This window comes from Trichosurus vulpecula, chromosome 1 (genome assembly GCF_011100635.1).
Source record: "Trichosurus vulpecula isolate mTriVul1 chromosome 1, mTriVul1.pri, whole genome shotgun sequence".
NCBI lineage: Eukaryota > Metazoa > Chordata > Mammalia > Diprotodontia > Phalangeridae > Trichosurus > Trichosurus vulpecula.
Genome location: NC_050573.1, coordinates 383,853,082 through 383,859,746, shown reverse-complemented (window position 1 = coordinate 383,859,746; position 6,665 = coordinate 383,853,082). Strand labels below are relative to the sequence as shown.

Genomic DNA, 6,665 nt, shown 5'->3' with positions numbered 1-6,665 from the left:
AAATCTCTTCAAGAAAATTAGAAATATCAAAGGAAAGTTTTATGCAAAAATGAGCAAAGACAAAAAAGGTAGAGACTTAGCATAAGCAGAAGAGATTGAGAAGAGGTGGCAAGAATACACAAAAGAACTATCTAAGAAAGATTTCTTTTTAAAGAAAAATCTTAATATCACCAATAACTAAGATGATGTGGTTACTGATCTAGAGTCATACATCCTGGCAGGTGAAGTCAAATGGGCCTTAGGAACTATTGCTAACAATAAGGCTAGTGGAGGTGATGGAATTCCAGGTGAGCGATTGAAAACCCTAAAAGGTGATGCTGTTAAAGCGCTGTCCTCAATATGCCAGCACATCTGGAAAACACAACAGTGGTCACTAGATTGGAAAAGATCAATTTATATCCCAGTCCTAAAGAATGGCAATGTGCAGGAATGTTCAAATTACCAAACAATTATATTCATTTCACATGCCAGAAAGGTTATACTTAAGATTCTGCAAGCAAGGCTTCAGGAATATGTGAACCAAGAATTAATTACCAGAAGAGCAGGCTGGTTTTCAAAGAGGCAGAGGAACTAGAGACCAAATTGCCAACATTTGTTGGATTATGGAGAGAACAAGTGAGGTCCAGAAAAACATCTACTGTCCCATTCACTACATGGATCACACCAAAATGTGACAGGTCCTTAAAGAGATGGGAGTACCAGATCATCTTACTTGTCTCCTGAGGAACCTGTATGCCGGCCAAGAAGCAACAGTTAGAATTGAACATGGAACAACGGATTCGTTTAAGATTGGAAAAGGAGTACAGCAAGACTGTATATTGTTACCTTCTTTATTTAACTTCTATGCAGAATACATCATGTGAAATGGCAGGCTGTCTGAATCAAAAGCTAAAATTAAGGTTGCTGAGAGAAATATCAACAATCTCAGATATTCAGATAATGCCACTCTCTTGACAGAAAGTGAAAAGGAAGAAGCCTCTTGATGAGGGTGAAAGAGGAGAATGTAAAAGCTGGCTTGAAGCTTTAACATAAAAAAAAAAAACCCCAACAACCTTAAGATCTTGGCAATTGGTCCAATCACTTCCTGGCAAATAGAATTAGAAGAAATGTTAAGCAGTGCCAGATTTTATATTCTTGGGCTCAAAGATCACTGCAGACAACGACTACAGTTATGAAATTAAAAGACACTTGCTTCTTGGAAGGAAAGCTATGGAAAATGTGACCAGCATACTAAAAAGCAAAGACATCACTTTGCTGACAAAGGTCCATATAGTCAGAGCTATTTTTTTTTCTGGTAGCAATGTATGACTGTGAAAGTTGGACTATGAGGAAAATTGAGCACTACAGAACAGATGCTTTGGAGTTGTGGTGCTGGAGAAGACTTTTGAGAGTGCCTTGGACAGCAAGGAGATAAAATCAGTCAAAAAAACTAATTCAGGCTATTTACTGGAAGGTCAAATACTGAAGCTGAAGCTTATATACTTTGGTCACAAAATGAAAAGACAGGGCTTGTTGGAAAAGACCTTGATGTTGGGAAAATTTGAAGGAAAAAGGAAAAGGAGATAATAGAGTATGAGACAGAGGAATAGTATCATAGAAGCAATGAACATTAACTTGGACAGACTTCAAGAGGATAGAAGGGCCTGATGTGCTATGGTCCATGGGGTCCATGAAGAGTCAGACACAACTGAATGACTGAACAACATCAAAAATATGCTAAGGTTTGCCCAATAAAGCTTGAAATATCAACTATAGGTCCTGTGTTAGCTGGCTAGTTTCCCGTTTAACCCAACATAGATCTTCCCCTTCTACCATCTGTTCTTTGATTATATAAATCATTATATTCCTCTATTTTTTTTTTTTGGTGACCAAAGAGCCTGTATAACTTCCTGACTCAGCTCAGGTCTTCAGTTTAAGGCCCTAATGCCACAGGACTTTGGTGTCATTGGTCTCTGCCACCATTTTGCTGTGTATAGTCCTCTGAGTGCTCGTCTTATGTAAGGAACTACTGCTGCTGTCCAAGGCATGCACAAGATTGAAGTACTCCCCATTCTTTTTTTTTTAAATTTATTTATTTAATATTTTTAGTTTTCAGCATTGATTTTCACAACAGTTTGAATTGCAAATTTTCTCCCCATTTCTACCCTCCCCCCCACTCCAAGATGGCATATATTCTGATTGGCCCATTCCCCAGTCAGCCCTCCCTTCTGTCACCCTACTCCCCCCCATCCCCTTTTCCCTTACTTTCCTGTAGGGCAAAATAGATTTCTATGCCCCATTGTCTGTATATCTTATTTCCTAGTTGCATGCAAAACTTTTTTTTGAACATCTGCTTTTAAAACTTTGAGTTCCAAATTCTCTCCCCTCTTCCCTTCCCACCCGCCTTCCCTAAGAAGGCAAGCAATTCAACATAGGCCACATGTGTATCATTATGTAAAACCCTTCCACAATACTAATGTTGTGAAAGACTAACTATATTTTGCTCCTTCCTATCCTATACCCCTTTGTTCAATTTTCTCCCTTGACCCTGTCCCTTTTTGAAAGTGTTTGCTTTTGATTACCTCCTCCCCCATCTGCCCTCCCTTCTATCATCCCCCCCCCCTTTTTTATCTCCTTCCTCCTTCTTTCCTGTGGGGTAAGATACCCAGTTGAGTGTGTATGTTATTCCCTCCTCAGGTCAAATCCGATGAGAGCAAGATTCACTCATTCCTCCTCACCTGCCCCCTCTTCCCTTCCTATAGAACTGCTTTTTCTTGCCACTTTTACATGAGATAATTTACCCCATTCTATCTCTCCCTTTCTCCCTCAATATATTCCTCTCTCAGCCCTTACTTTGATTTTATTTTTTTAGATATCATCCCTTCATATTCAACTCACCCTGTGCCCTCTGTCTGTGTTATCCTAGAACATTGTGAGGGGTGGAGTGTAAGCAGAATGGCCTTTGTTTTCTTTGAGTGACTCAGTTTATCTCATTGAGCCTTGCTGGGTGCTGGGCCCCAGGCCCAGAGCCCTGTTAGTTGTAGAACCTTGGTGGGGTAGGGCTAACTCCAGGGAGGGCCTAGTTTACATGTCTGGGATAGCAGAGGCTTTTTTCCCCTGAACTAAATGAATGTTCTGAAGTTCGGGGTGCTGGCTTTCTCCCCTGAACTAACTGAATGCTGTCTGTATGTTGAACTGAAGTAAGCTTGTAAGCCCCTTCACCTTGCTTCCCTTGATTAAGCAAATTGAAAGAACCTGTGCTTTCCTGGTCAACCCTTTCACCTTGCTTAAGCAAATTGAAAGAACCTGTGCTTTCCTGGTCAACCCCTTCACCTTGCTTAAGCAGATTGAAAGAACCTGTGCTTTCCTGGCATGCTGGCAGGAAATGTGGGTGGATCTAGCCGGATGGTTAAAAACAGCTTCTGTTGGAGCCAGAGGCAGCTAGCTGCAGCCAAAGCCGAAGCAGGAGCTGCCGGTAGCAGAGTTGACCTACGTGTGGTTCGAGGAGTGCTGAGCAAGGACTTGAGGCCAGTCGGTAATCTTTTTACCATAGAGGGGAAGCATGTATATGATTTTGCTTTATACCATCATGCTTCTCTGTGGCCTCCTGGTTACTCTTGTGAGGTGGACTTATTGGGCCTGGAGGCTTTTGATCAATATATCAAAATGGGGATGCTGGTTTGTGGGTCTGTTACTCTGGAGCTTAAATACATGCTTTAATTCTTCTGCCTCCTATCTAGAGAATTCCTTATATCCTGCGGTTCCGAACCTTTCAGACATATATATGATTCTCTTTGAAATTATAAATTCTGCCTTCATAATACATATGTGTGTGTATGTATATATATATATACATATATATACACACACACACATATATATATGTGTGTATATATATATATACGTATACACACACATTTATATATATATATATATATATATATATATATATATATATATATATATATATATATATACGTATACACACACACATTTATATATATATATATATCCCTCCCTATTCCCCAATTCTTCAGCAGGTTTTGGTAGGTGTTGATCTCTGCTTCCAGTTTGACCTTAATGTTGAGCAGTGCCTCATATTCTTGGGCCTGGCACTGCCCCTCTGTTCGTGTTTCCCCTACTCTGCCTCCAGGTGTAGCAGGACTGTATTGATCTGCTCCATATGAATAGCAAAGCGGGTCTCTGTCTCCCTCAGTCTTTCCTCCAAGCTGGTTTTCAGATTTCAAAGGGAATCCAGGTCAATCTCTAGGGATTGGACTGTACATTTCAGCTCGGTGACAGTGTTTTGGGGCTGCTTCCACCTCCTCAGATATTGTGTTGATTGCCACAGTACTCTCCTCAATCTGCTGGGACCAGTATTTATCAAGCTCCTCTCTGTTGTTCTGAGCCAGAGCGTCTTACTGGGCTCGGATATCAGCCATGACTGCTCAAGTCATGAGATTTAGGGGAGTCCACCTCCACGGTCAGCCTGTGATTTGGGCTTGTAGAGAATTCACCACCTCCTCATAGTTCTTTTTCATGAAGAGCAGCTCTTCCTTTAGGGTTTCAACATCAGTCTCCACTTGCAGCCTGGACATGTTGGTGTCATCAATGACCTTCCAGCAGCTGTTAATGTCACTTTCTACAACCAGCTCTGCTTCTGAAGTCATCAGCCGCCAGACAGGCATTATTAATCTGTAGGACGATTCTGGCATAGTCCACTGAGCTTGTATAGATATGCACCCACATATCCTCAATCATCTTGAAATAGTGCCCCCATTCTCTGGTCGGAGGTCCCTTCTTGTCCGTATATATATATACTCCCTGATTTTCCCTTCCAGTTTGTGATTCTTGGTCTCCAGGCTCCGCACGTGCTCCAGATAGGAGGTGAGGCAGTCGTTGAGGTCCTGCATGGTTTCCTTCTCCCCCTGGTTCCCCTTCCCCCCAATTCCAACCAGCCCCACCCCTCATCAGGCTCTGGGCCCCCCAGCCCCTGTGGAAGCTGGTGGTGGGTGCCATGGAGATTTGGGTGCCAGAGCCGCCGGTGCTGCTGGCTTGCTGGATCAGGTGGCTGGGTGCCTGGATTGAGCCCAGCGAGTGGTAGTTGGTGGAGAAGATGGTAGAGTGGGTTAGTGAAACTCATGATGTCAGTAGGGGAGAGCTAGATGCAATCGGAATAGTCCTATATTCCTCTATTGCTCTTCGAAATTCCATTGTACCCATCCTGCTTATGTAAACAAAATCTATATAATCTTAAAACTGGTGCTCAGAGCTTATTGACCTATTGGTAAGTGTTCAGTGCAGCCTGTACTTTGACCTTAATAGACTGCAGTTTTTCTCCTATTTCTACATTCTTGATTGACAAATGGCCACAGTATCTAGCCAATGAACTCCTAATTTCGTTACAAGATTTATCTTTCAAATTTTATTTTATTTTCCGTTTCAAATTTTCTCCCTCTCTCCACATCTTTACCCCTTAAGAAGGCAAGCAATATAATGCTATCTAGCCTATATATGTGTGTATGTGTGTGTATCCCTGCAAAACATATTTCTACATTAACCATGTTGCAAAAAGAAAAGAAAGAAAACTAAAGAAAGGAAAGAAAATATTATATTCTTGACTTTTTGTTCCTCCAGATGAATTTTGTTATCATTTTTTTTAAGATCTTTAAAATAATTCTGTGGTAGTTTGATGGGTATGGCACTGAATAAGTAAATTAAGGTAGTATTGTCATTTTTATTGTGCTGACTTGACCTACCAATGAACAATTAATATTTCTCCTGTACCATTGACTTTAGAATAGTGTATAAACTCTTCAGCTTGACAATTGTGGCCCTCTACTTTTCTGGCTTGGGTCCACCTTCCTAGACTTATTTTACTTTATTCCTCTTCCTGCATCTACATTTTGGCACAACTAATCTACCAGCTGCTCCCTCAATCTCAGTATTCCATCTCTGGTGTCTCTAGTCCTTTGTATGAGTGGTCCCCAATACCACAACCCTTTCTCACTTCTACCTTTTGGAGTCCTTATCTTCTCCACTAGGTTTAACTCAGGTACTACCTCCTTTCTGTTCCCTGAAGGTCTTAGTGTTTACTCCCTGCTCAAATTAGCTTTCCTTTATTTATCTGTATAAATGTTATATCCATGCCCCTCTGTAGTGGTAATCAGGGCAGGGCTTTTTGCTGTTCTTTTCTTAAGTGCCTTTAATGATTCTGGCCTTTGTTTGAATGGTGCAGGTAAAATGGGATCTTTTTGTCTTGGAATTTTTCTCAGCACTAAGACAATGTAATGGTAATCAAGGCAGGACTTTTTGTTGTCTTTGCCTTTGGAATGCTGAGGTAATTAAGTACCTTTGAAGAGTCTTGCCTTTCTAATGTAATGGCCAGCAAAATGGGATTTTTCACTGTTCTTTGTTTGAGTGCTTCTCAGCACTGTGAGGTAATCAAGTGTCCCAGGGCCCTGATCAGAGTGTTTGACTTCTGGGGCTCACTCATGGAAGGAATGTTGAAACTCTGGGGAAGCCATTGTAACTGTCCCTTGGCTTTGCTAACCCAGACCCCTTGGTGCTTCTCTTTTTGGAAACTATGTATGTGATGTCTTGATTAGGCAAAGCCTGTCTGTTGAATGTTGTTATTTGATCTGTTGATATTTTCTGTTTGTAATTTCTACTTGTATTTCCTCTGA

General features: G+C 41.2%; 1 pseudogene; it reads right to left on the bottom strand.

Moving 5' to 3' along the window:
- Nucleotides 1–1,920: 1,920 nt before the first annotated feature.
- On the bottom strand, nt 1,921–5,202 carry LOC118838848 (annotated as a pseudogene).
- Nucleotides 5,203–6,665: the final 1,463 nt, after the last annotated feature.